This window comes from Bubalus kerabau, chromosome 12, assembly GCF_029407905.1.
Source record: "Bubalus kerabau isolate K-KA32 ecotype Philippines breed swamp buffalo chromosome 12, PCC_UOA_SB_1v2, whole genome shotgun sequence".
In the NCBI taxonomy this organism is placed as follows: domain Eukaryota; kingdom Metazoa; phylum Chordata; class Mammalia; order Artiodactyla; family Bovidae; genus Bubalus; species Bubalus kerabau.
In genome coordinates, this window is record NC_073635.1 from 78014765 (window position 1) to 78027355 (window position 12591).

General features: G+C 40.3%; 1 protein-coding gene and 1 long non-coding RNA gene across 2 annotated transcripts in view; one reads left to right on the forward strand and one right to left on the reverse strand.

Moving 5' to 3' along the window:
* The window catches only part of HS6ST3 (heparan sulfate 6-O-sulfotransferase 3), a 728019-nt gene that overhangs the window by 654279 nt on the left and 61149 nt on the right, over nt 1-12591 (forward strand). The window lies entirely within an intron of this gene.
* Nucleotides 4293-9908, reverse strand: LOC129624689 (uncharacterized). The gene is made up of 3 exons (XR_008701102.1): nt 9825-9908; nt 7082-7121; nt 4293-4415 (listed from the first exon to the last, which is right to left on the reverse strand). It is a non-coding gene; the product is annotated as an uncharacterized LOC129624689 (long non-coding RNA).

The following is a 12591-nucleotide window of genomic DNA, read 5'->3' on the forward strand; positions in this document are numbered from 1 at the left end:
AGTCCTTTAATTTTTAGAAAAAAATACAATAAAATTTTAAAAAGAAAAAAAAGTTACTGGAACCAATCTTCTCCCCTAATATGGCCCTTGTACAAGGGTGGTTTAGTCTTTTTTGAGAGAAATGATTTGCAAATGTGAAATGATGTAGCACATTGCCCATTTAGATTCTTTGGAAGTCTGAGGAAAGAGGGCATAGGTAAGGAGCAGTGGAAAGAAAAGCTTGACCTACTAAGAAGTTTTCCAAGACAGTTAATTTTACCAAGGTTAGTCAAAAATTTGACATAGGTGTATACCTCAAACGAATTAACATTGCCTAAAGGTTGGGTAGCTCAGCTGGTAAAGAATTTGCCTGCAATGCAGGAGACCCCAGTTCCATTCCTGAGTTGGGAAGTTCCCCTGGAGAAGAGATAGGCTACCCACTCCAGTATTCTTGGGCTTCCCTGGCGACTCAGACAGTAAAGGATCCACCCACAATGTGGAAGACCTGGGTTCGGTCCCTGGGTTGGAAAGATCCCCTGAAGGAAGACATGGCAACCCACTCCAGTATTCTTGCCTAGAGAATCCCCATGGACAGAGGGGCCTAGTGGGCTACAGTCCCTGGGGTCACAAAGAGTCAGAAATGACTGAGCCACTAAGCGCAGCACAGCACAAAGGTTAAGAGACCCAGACTGGGTGGGTTCAAACCCTGGCTCCACCTTTAGAAGCTACACAGCTTGGACAAGATTCTCAACCTCCTTTTGCATTCTCCTCTATAAATTGGAGGTTACTGTGGTTCCTACTTTCAAACATTGTTGATTAAATGAGACAATATTTGTAAAGCACTTCGAATAATGTTGGACATATAGCTAGCACTATTGAGTTTCCTAAATAGATAAAAGTTAAATAAATGGGGAAAAATTGGACAAGAGAGTTAGTTACAAGTCTTATTGCATTGAAGTGCTTTTCAAAGATAATTATTCTTGGATAACCTTGAAGATAGAAAATAATTTTCAAAGGAAAATGTGGTGTGCAAGAAAATAGTAGAAATGAAAGAAATTACAATGACTTGCAGCTGTGCCTACAGAATCACAACCTTTTGTACTTTAATTAAAAATAGTTCATAGTGTAAGAACAACATTTACTCACACCCACTTTAGATTCTAGGGACTTCCTCACATGGTCTTGCTCCTTCCTTAAATATTTTAAAGCCTTTTCTATTGAGTACACGAACAACACTAATTTTAGTTCCAATTGTTATATTTTGAAAGAAGCTAAAAAAAAGTGTTAAGCCTGACTGTGTTCAAAGAGGGTTTCTATAACAAGAAACTAGGACTGTTAGTTTGAAAGTGATTGGTCTTATTAACTGGAGAGAGAAGTATGGCCTGATGGAAAAGGAAAAAAGAGCAAGTAATGATTATATCTTACACTTCCATCCTAGGCTTCCCAAAGTACTTGAAACCAAGCCTCATTATCATTTCTTTAAATAGATGAAGCAAGAGAGATAGCCAGTTAAGTGCGGCTTCCCAAGGTCATACTCCAGCTTGCCAACATAGCGATAAAAATCCAATACACTTGATTAGTGTCCGCTGCCTACGCACCCTCTCAGCATTGATTTCACGCACGATGAGGAGAGGAGACGGGCAGGGTGATCTTCTCCGTCTTTCCAGCCCCGCCATCTTGCTCAGTGGCTTCCCTTTTATTCTTCACTGATTGCATCTGAGCAAGCTTTCCTTCACACCATTTTTGTTCAGGCAGGATTCTTGCCAGTTAAGAGGTCATAATGACAAGTGTATTCCTGCCTGTTCTCCTTTTTTTTTGGAGTAGATATAGTTCTATATATAGTTCTAATCCAGTGCTATACCGTAGGTCCTTGTTCATTATTTTATATATAGTAGCGTCTATATTTTAACCCACTTATTTCACTTGCTGCTGCTGCTGCTAAGTCACTTTAGTCGTGTCCGACTCTGCCCCCCATGGATGACAGCCCTTATGTATCTTTAAATTTGGCAAAGAAAAGTTTGTTTTATTGGAATATACTTGCTTTGCAATGTTATGTTAGTTTCTGCTGTACAGCAAAATGAACCAGCCATGCATGTACATATATCCTCTCTTCCCTGAATTTCCTTCCCATTTAGGTCACCCCAGAGCACTGAGCAGAGTTCCCTGTGCTGTGCAGTCAGTTCTCATTAGTTATACGTAGGAGTGTATGTGCCAATCCTGATCTCCCAATCTGTCTCCCCCTCCCTTTGATATCCATACATTTGTTCTCTATGTCTGTGTCTCTGTTTCTGCTTTGCAAATAAATGTGCAATCTAGCAAAATGGTCTAGATGAACTTACCTGCCTCTTTTCTTGTGCCACTTTCACTCTTTCTCATTTTTTCAGCTCATGAGGAAGACTTGAAGTCCACACAAGTGTTTTGGTTTTCGTAGGTCTTTGTTTCATGGGTCACTTTTGCCTGAAATGCCTGCCATGTTTGTGGTTGACCAGAAACCTTTGGGGATTTCATTCATTGTAAATGACTTTGTCTTTTTCATTCAAATTTTAACTAATTGGCCATGTCTTTATTTTTTTTTTTTAATTTTATTTTATTTAACTTTACAATATTGTATTGGTTTTGCCATATATCAAAATGAATCTGCCACAGGTATACATGTGTGTCCCCATCCTGAACCCTCCTCCCTCCTCCCTCCCCATACCATCCCTCTGGGTCATCCCAGTGCACCAGCCCCAAGCATCCAGTATCGTGCATCGAACCTGGACTGGCGACTTGTTTCATATATGATATTATACATATTTCAATGCCATTCTCCCAAATCATCCCACCCTCTCCCTCTCCCACAGAGTCCAAAAGACTGTTCTATGCATCATTGTCTCTTTTGCTGTCTTGTATACAGGGTTATTGTTACCATCTTTCTAAATTCCATATATATGCGTTAGTATACTGTATTGGTGTTTTGCTTTCTGGCTTACTTCACTCTGTATAATAGGCTCCAGTTTCATCCACCTCATTAGAACTAATTCAAATGTATTCTTTTTAATGGCTGAGTAATACTCCATTGTGTATATGTACCACAGCTTTCTTATCCATTCATCTGCTGATGGACATCTAGGTTGCTTCCATGTCCTGGCTATTATAAACAGTGCTGCAATGAACATTGGGGTACACATGTCTCTTTCAATTCTGGTTTCCTCAGTGTGTATGCCCAGCAGTGGGATTGCTGGATCATAAGGCAGTTCTATTTCCAGTTTTTTAATGTAAGGGTTCAGTTCAGTTCAGTCGCTCAGTTATGTCCAACTCATTGCGACCCCATGGACTGCAGCATGCCAGGCCTCCCTGTCCATCACCAACTCCCAGAGTTTGCTCAAACTCATGTCCATTGAGTTGGTGATGCCATCCAACCATCTCATTCTCTGTCGTCCCCTTCTCCTCCCACCTTCAATCTTTCACAGCATCAGGATCTTTTCAAATGAGTCAGTTCTTCACATCAGATGGCCAAAGGATTGGAGTTGTAGCTTCAACATCATTCCTTCCAAAGAAATCCCAGGGCTGATCTCCTTCAGAATGGACTGGTTGGATCTCCTTGCAGTCCAAGGGACTCTCAAGAGTCTTCTCCAAAACCACAGTTCAAAAGCATCAATTCTTCAGCGCTCTGCTTTCTATATAGTAATGGTGGAGAAAGATAAAGGAATAGCCACTACAGAGTCACTCAGTAGGGGTGGTCACTAGTCATAAGAGCCTACTGAAGCTGGAACTCATGGTAAATAAAATTAAAAATTCAGTCCCTGAGTTGCACTAGCCTTATTTCAAGCAGTCAGTAGCCATGCCTTCTCTCTTTCAGTTTCAGCCTCAGCCTTTGCATCTCTAGAGTGGAAAGTTTGGATTAAATGACTGTAAGATCACTCTGGCACTAGCGTCCTGTGATTTTTTTTTTTCCCAAGGACTTTTCTTGGGTTTGGCAATACTACCTTGGATTCTGTGAGCAGAGGCTCTCCTCCCCCGCAATCTCTCTCTCTCCATCTAGCAAAAGGTACCTCTCATATATTCACCTTGTATGTTGGAACCAAGTGCTTGACAAAGAATATGGTAATATATTCAACAAAAGCTTTGTGTACTAAATATAGCCTCCGAGTTTTAAAGAGCATTTTTTTTCTTTTATGAGTGTTGGCAGCTGTTTTACTATGAAATAGGTCTCAGAAAGAGATGAAGACATATTCTATTTTGAGATAAAAGCTTCATTTGAGATGTGGGAATGACACTGTAATAAATGCTATTACAGTTAATGAAATCAGGGTAGCACCTGATTTTTATTTGATTGTATGAGGCAAATTCTTCCAAATTTCCATGTATACATTCTGAGCATAAACTAGCAGTAGAGCCTGTTGCTGATGAATCCGAACCGTAAGTTGGTCCCTGTTCCATTTTTCTTTGCCATCCTGAGGTAGTAAGGGGGGAAAAAAGGCAAGAAAAATAGAGGTTAAAATGGTGGAGATTGGAATCTCCCTTTCTTTCCCCCAGTGTCCACATGAAAGGGCAACAACTAATTATCCAGCAAGAAACATTTATGAAACTCAGTTTACAAACTAAAACAAATGCTTAAAAAATCATATAATGCAAAATTTCTGTTTCAATCCCTTTGAAAAGTAAATGTGACAATATGGTGTTAGTCATCTTAAAAGCGGGAATTTTGAAACCTTGAATGCAGCCAATTTCCGACATTCGGATGACATGTGCTAATTGTCTTTTGCTTATTTCTACCTCTTAACTAGGAAGATTCTTTAGCATATGTCTATTCCCCCCTCCTCCTTTCTTCAGGCAGAAATTCCCTTGGGAGGGAGTTGCCTAAGAAAATCATTAAGTCGAAGTTTTATGAGCCTAGGTGGGATAACATTTGGAGGTGACTGATTACATGATTGCAGCTAATTGTTCATGGGACTCAGAGAGTCTCTAGCATCTTTAAGAGAAAATCTTTCCACATGCAAGCCAGCAGGAATATTACAGCTTTCTGTAAGGGGTGTCACGGAGAAATATTTTGGAGGTAACCTTGCATCAGCATCACTCTTTTCATTTTCTGATGAAAATACCACCGCCCTCCACCCCAGGCTTTGTCACTGAAATATAATATATAGCTATAAGGCCATCCCTGGCTAGGATGTTTGCCCTTCGACAAGATTATCTGACATTTCTTCTGGTTCATGCAAGAAACTACATACTAGCTTTGTTCTATTAGATCTGAAAGGATTAATGTTCTTAAGAGATTCACTTCAGAGATAGCTTGCTTTTAAAAAAGTATTGTTATGAATAGCATGTATTTATTTATATATATTTGTTTATTATGGTAAGGACACTTAACATGAGATCTACTCTCTTAGCAAATTAAATGTGCAACGCCATATTGTCCATTCTAGATACAATGTTGTATAAGAGATCTCTTACTTTTGAATTGAGCCAGTCTCTGAGTGTCTCAAGTGTTTGTAACGTTAGTGTATTTTTATTGGGAACTTCCCTGGTGCCTCAGACGGTAAAGAATCAGCCTGCAATGCCAGAAACCCGGGTTCTATCCCTGGATTGGGAAGACACCCTGGAGAAGGGGACTTTAGTGTAATTTTTTATTTTATTTATTTAGTGTATTTTTTATTTTAGTGTATTTCTGTGCAGAGTGCAACTATTACCTGCTATTTTTTAGCAGCATATTCATTGAACTCTTTGAATACATTCTTTCCCACATTATAGTTAATAAATAACCATTAATTATGAGACTACAGTGAATCCATCATGCCTGGAATCCTCAAATGCACATAAAAATCCTCTCTGTGGCTTTTTTGTTTTGTAGCTACAGTACAGTGCTAGTTATATGGCAAGTATTTAATAATTATTTTCAATTATTTGTTCAACTGCTATGTTGCTTCAGTTGTGTCCGACCCTGTGCAACCCCAGAGACGGCAGCCCACCAGGCTCCCCCGTCCCTGGGATTGTCCAGGCAAGAACACTGGAGTGGGTTGCCATTTCCTTCTCCAGTGCATGAAAGTGAAAAGTGAAAGTGAAGTCGCTCAGTCATGTCCGACTCTTAGTGACCCCATGGACTGCAGCCTACCAGGCTCCTCCGTCCATGGGATTTTCCAGGCAAGAGTACTGGAGTGGGGTGCCATTGCCTTCTCCGATTTGTTCAACAACATTTACGAAATACCTCCTATATGTGATGCACTATGACGAACACACACATACATGTGCATTTGTATACACTAACACACATGCATATATGTACACACTAACACATGTGCATATAAGTGCACACTAGCACACTTGCACCCCACCCTAAGGTTTAGGAAGATGAAGGTCAGATAGGTCTCAGTCTGTTGTGATACTGAGAAATTATAACTTTGGGAGGAAATGGAGGTGTGGGTGCAAAAACACAAAACATGTTGCCTGTTTGTGTAACCTGTTATGTATCTTGTACACTGATTTCATTTGTTTAAGAAACTCCTGAATTGAAGCCCTGAAATAACGCTGGGTGTATGCATGTGGTGGCAGATAGGATTTTGACGAAATTTCTGCTCTTGGGAGGTTTGGATGATATCTGGTGATAAATTGTGCCTGAAGCCATGTGAAATAGATCAGGATGAAGAAATTAGTCTGGGAATTGAAGAATGCAGGCCAAGGCATGAAGCCAGTGAGATTCACATATTGCCCAAACCTCAATCAGCCTAGAAATTAATTATTAAGTGTTCAAAAAATTGGGTATGCCCTGGATTAAAAGTGAAAAAGAAATGAAGCATCAATACAACTTTATTGAATGAGATACTCATCACCCTGGCCTGGCTGAAGACCTGGTACTCTTTGTTTCCCTGGAAGGAGCTAATATTAAAATCAGGTCAATTCCAAATCTTCTGCTCTCATTGGAAGCCACAGTAGCTTTGCTTTCTCATTCTAGCTAAGAAGAATCTTATTTGCAAAAGGAAAATAGAGACACAGACATAGAGAATAAACAATGTGTAGACACCAAGGGGGGGATGGGAGGGCACTGGGATGAACTGGGGGGTTGGGAATGACATATGTACACTGTTGATACTATTTACAAAGTAGATAACTAATGAGAACCTACTGTATAGCTCTGGGAACTCTCCTCAATGCTCTGTGAAGACCTAAATGGGAAGGAAATCCAAATGAGTGGATATATGCATGTGTATAGCTGATCCACTTTGCTGTCCAGCAGAAACTAACACAGCATTGTAGAGCAACTATATTCCAATAACAATTAATTAAAACAAGAAAAGGAATGGAGCTAGGGAGTGGAAAGGAAAACATCCTTGAGGTCTTCTTATACCTTGTTTTCTTTTTTCACTTCTCATTCAGGCAGACCCAGTAGAGTCTCAGGGACTCACTTTCTTTCCAAGGGCCTAGGAAGAATGCTTTCATTATTTTTCCAATCACCAGTGGCAGCTTCCTCCTCTCTTTGTTTACCTTGCTTGTGCTTGGAAGGTAGGTCACACTGGCTCAGCTTATAGGCACAACTCTTAACTGCTTTTAACAGCAGATTAAAGGGAAAAGGATCTGAACCCTGTCTATGCCAGAGGGAGCTGCTTAGCATTACTCCCTCAGCTAGTTGACCATGTAGCAAAGTAATTGACAACAGTGATTTGGGGCGGACCAGCTGCAGGCACAGCATTTAAGTGCATACACATAAGCGTTTCTGAGCAAATGATCACGAACTCCGGCTATGTCCATTTTGCATCCTTCTCTAGCTTTTCCTTCATTTCTCCTCCGACACATTTGTTTGAGGGGCTAGAATTTTAACGTGAATACTCAAACTCCATTTCTTGTACTCTGAAGTAGGATTCAACTGAGAAAAGATTCTTTCCTGCCATGTAAGCCACCCTGCAGGTGGGGAAAAAAGATTCTCAATACCACTTTTTGGGATCCCATAAACATGCCTTTCATAAAAAGCAATATCCAAACTCTTCAGTCAGTGTACAAGCAATGCCATTGATCCAATGGGCCATTTATACAAAATCTAAAATGCCAGCAAGCACATTATTTAGTTGCTGATCTCTGCTTGTTTATACCCCCTTTATTCACAGTGCAGGAAAATTCTAGATCGATACTTCAGAAACTCGAGTGAGCAAATGCATCACCCGCAGAGCTTGTAAATACAGATTCCTGGGCTCTGCTCCAGAAATGCTGTAGGTCGGCCATGGGAGGGGCCTGGGAATTTTCAGCTTGAACAATTCCTGACGTTCACGCTGGCCCACGAACCGTTTGGGGGAGCACTGCTCCAGGCCAAAGGGCCCACAGTGAGAACCCTTTACTGGTACCTAGGTACCTAAGGCAACACACACACACACACACACACACACACACACAATCTGCTTTTATTTAAGGCAGAGGATTTGGTAGGTTCATTTCAGGATAGACTGGTAACACATCTTCTTTACAAGACATTTCAACTACCTTCGAGGAAATAGCAGAGAGAGTTAAAGGGACATTAGGAAAGACCGTTGAACACATCCCTGACTTTAAAACCCCGAACAGAGAAGCCATTAATGCAGACATTCATTCTGTGTTTCGTCGAACACAGCATTGCTGACATGTTGCTTTAGAAGGGCCATTTAAAACCTCTCACCAGTTGGTCATTATTAATATTTATTACCACTCTGATGAAACCCCAGGCATATATTTACTTTCTAAAGGTTTGTAATAAAAGCCCTTAGACTGATAAACAATTAGTCATCTGCGGGACTTTCTCCCTGTTTAATTTGTTTCTCACTGCTATCCCCATATAGATAGATAAATGATAGATAGATATAGTCTTGAATAAAATATATATTAGACTAGAATATATATGGAATATATGTCCTTACATATAGTTTTTAAAATATATAATATATATATATTCTAGTTTTGTCAGCTGAGTTATGAGGAAGAAATAAATTACTATCACTTCTCTACCCCTTTCTTTGGGAGCCACACAATTATATCATTAAGTTAATTACACCAGCGATTAAAAAGGATCTAGTTATTTGGGAACAGTTATTCAGAATGAATGGCTCCTTAATGCATGTACACAGGATTGTTTTGATGGGAGAACAGGAAGCCTGTAGGTCAGTACAATATTTCTTGTTGCATTTTGCTGTCAGAGGCTTTCATTCTTGCCCTTGAAAGGCTCAGAAGTCCTGGATAAACCGCATTATACCAGCCCTTATCTTTCTTATGGGTATTAGGGACAGATATTCTCATTAACTCTCAGCCTGTGAATTATGGGCCAGCCGTTTACTGTACAGAATAATAAATTGTCCAGAACTTTGTGTGCACACAGCTATTGGCTCTAAATATTGGCTTCCTTGCCCAATGCAGTTAAGTTATTTGTAGATGCCAGACTGGAGTTCCCGTGGATGAACTGAATTGAAAATGGATCCTGTTTGTGGTTTTTGCCATTTAGCAATTCTTCAACAGTTTCTCTTGACTGTAATTTTAATGCTGATATGTTCTCACCCTTTAAATGACTGGAAACTTAGGCAAATATAAGTGAGGCCTAACACCTTCATGTTTAACTTACATGCCTGCCTTATAGAACCAAATTAGTCTTAACTGAATATTATACATATCACATGAATAGTGGTTTTGTAAGGCAAAAATTTGCTTACTGCAATATATTGAAAACTATGGTGCAAAACAAAAAATACTTGATATTCTTGAGGGAGGATGATGAAATAAAAGGAGATGTTAGGGAAAAAAAGTAGATTTTATGGCACAATGAGTACTCAATAGATTGGTATTAAATTATGGATTGATTAATTATTGGGTAGTAATTATCAGAAGTCAACAAAAGAGTTAAAAACATTACTCACGTTTATCAAGTTTGAATTGGGATCTAAGATCTGTGGTCATCCTTTTGGGGTGTTGGGGTGTTGGGCTTTTGGGGTGTTTAGGATGCCCTATGGAAAGTAGTCTTGATGAAGTTACACATGTCTCATCTGTTATTGTCTCTGAAAGGAGGGTGGTGCTATAGTAGATGGTTACTCCGTTGGCAGAATGACTCTTGTTGGATCAGAAAAATTGATGATATACCGAAAGCAAGAGTCATCTTTTGAAAGAATTCAGGAAGCATTCTGATGATGTAATTGCTCGACTATTCATGGAACTACAATATAAGCAGGTCACAAATGGCTGAGGGGTTGAGGGAGGAGAAGCCTAATCATTCCAGTCCCGAGTTGAGAGAACATATGTACATTTCAGGAAAGTTGCAGTAAACAAATGTTCATTGTTTCCTCTACCAAGCTGCCAAGCCTTCCAAGATTTTGGCAGCTTTTTCCCTGTTACACAGCAGGCGTTCCATTCTCTCCCAGACAGTTAGAGAAGATCTTGGCATGGCTGATTTTGATATTCATAATCACATCCTGATGGAAAAAAAAACCCTCAACTGATTAGGCATCAACTTGAGGCAAGACTACCAGGAAGTACTAAATATATACAGTGTTTTTCAAGGAGACCATCTTCCCATCACTTCTAACAGGGATGAGCAGCGGATAGTGACAGTGAAATACTAGCTTTGAAATATTACAATTCTATGTGTGTGATATAATCATGACCTCATGACTGAGTTTGCCCTTCTTATTCTTTCTTTGTTGTATTTCTGTTTTCCTTTCATATTTCATGAAGCCTTTTTTTTTTAATTCCACTGTGGTCCAGCTTTGCCAAGGAATAACAAGGAAAGATATTTGGCTTCGTGCATAGGCCAGCATTTCATATGGACAGTAGCACACACCTGGCAGCCAAGATGTTGGTGCAGCTCATACTAACCAAGGTGGGGGAGACACAAGGGGGAAGTGAAACTCAGCAAGACTGGCAGAACTGGGGCTACTGAGACTACCAGGTGCTGCTGGCCTCCTGCCAAGCCCCAATTTGGAGATTCACCTTCCACAGGTAAAGTGTTAGTTGCTCAGTCATGTCTGACTCTTTGCGACCCCAAGGACTGTAGCCCACTGGGCTCCTCTGTTCATGGAGTTCTCCAGGCAAGAACACTGGAGTGGGTTGCCATGTCCTCCTTCAGGGAATCTTCCCAACCCAGGGATCAAACCCATGTCTCCTATATGACAGGCAGATTCTTTACCATCTGAGCCCCCAAGGAAGCCAAAAAATTTGTGATATACCTAATTTCAACAGGAACATGGATGGTCAACTCCAGCACTCCTCTATGCTCTTAAGCATATCCAGTTAAAGAGAAACAAAAAGAGCAATTTTATGTTGGACAGAGCAAGCAAATGGACACGAGAACAAAAAAGCCATGTTGTCATTGGGCTGTGGTCATCGAATACTCAGAATTTGTATTATAAATATGTTTATAATAAACATTATATAGGGAGATAGACTAAAGTTAAATATTTCTTGTCCTCAGGGCACAGATATGAGGAAATAAAACTATTTATTAAGCATCTTCCCTGACACATACCTAGTGGGCTTCAGTCTGTAGGGTTGCAAAGAGTCAGACAGGACTGAACTTGGCATGAAAATGGTTTGTATATCCAGAGACACCATGTGCAGGACCAGTTCAGATTATATGGTACACTTTACCTCGTTATTGTTGTTGGTTAGTGACTCCGTTGTGTCCAGCTCTTTGCAACCCCATGGACTGTAGCCTTCCATGCTCCTCTGTCCATGGGGGTTTCCAGGCAAGAATACTGGAGTGAGTTGCCATTTCCTTCTTCAGGGGATCTTCCCAACCCAGGGAGCGAACTTGAGAGTCCTGCATTGGCGGGCAGACTCTTTACCGCTGAGCCACCTGGGAAGCCCTTACCTTGCTACATACACATTATTACACCTAATTGACTGATAATGAAACTGAGCTAGAAGGAGTTAATTTTGACTTATCCAGAGGCAGAAAACTATGTCTTTCTGACTTTGAGGAATTCTTGCTTCCCTATCTCCAATTCCTGAATCTTGCTTGTGGAGACAGTCTCTTCCTTCTGGCCTTTATGAAGCAAAAATTAATCTTAACATTTTGAGTTTTCATATTCAGTGTCAGCTGCCAAGCTAAATAAGGACCTCTACTAGCACGTAAATGCCTCTGTGAAAATTAGTAAAAGGCCCTCCTTCCTCCAGGTGGAGGCAGCCCAGTGCCAGGGCACATGGCTGAACAAGGAGAGTGTGGGCCAAATTTCAGTCCACTTACCCCTTGGCTAGATGCCCTTGTTCAGTGAACAACCTGCCCAACTCTACATAGCCTCCTGAAGCCTTTTTTTTTTTTCAAAATGCTATCAGAGGTGGGGAGAGCCAAGGACAAAGCCTTATTCTCAAGAAAGGCCGTAGTGTATTCATGGCAGTTTCTTAGTGATCTTGATATTCAGTAGCTGTATCTTCTTAAATAAATTGCTCTGGAAGTTTACTCTTTTGAAAAAGCATGTACTATAAAAATGGAAAGATAAAACTCTCAACAGGAAACCAGGGCAGATCATAACTCTGCTGCAGTTCAGCAAATGAAAATATATCAATAATGAGATGAAGCCCAATTCAAAACAACTTATGCTGTCTTTGGGCCTCAAGAATAATCTCTTTTCCATTATTAGGGAAAACGTGAGCCCTTTTTTCATTTCTTGTGAATCCAAATCTTGTTTGCAA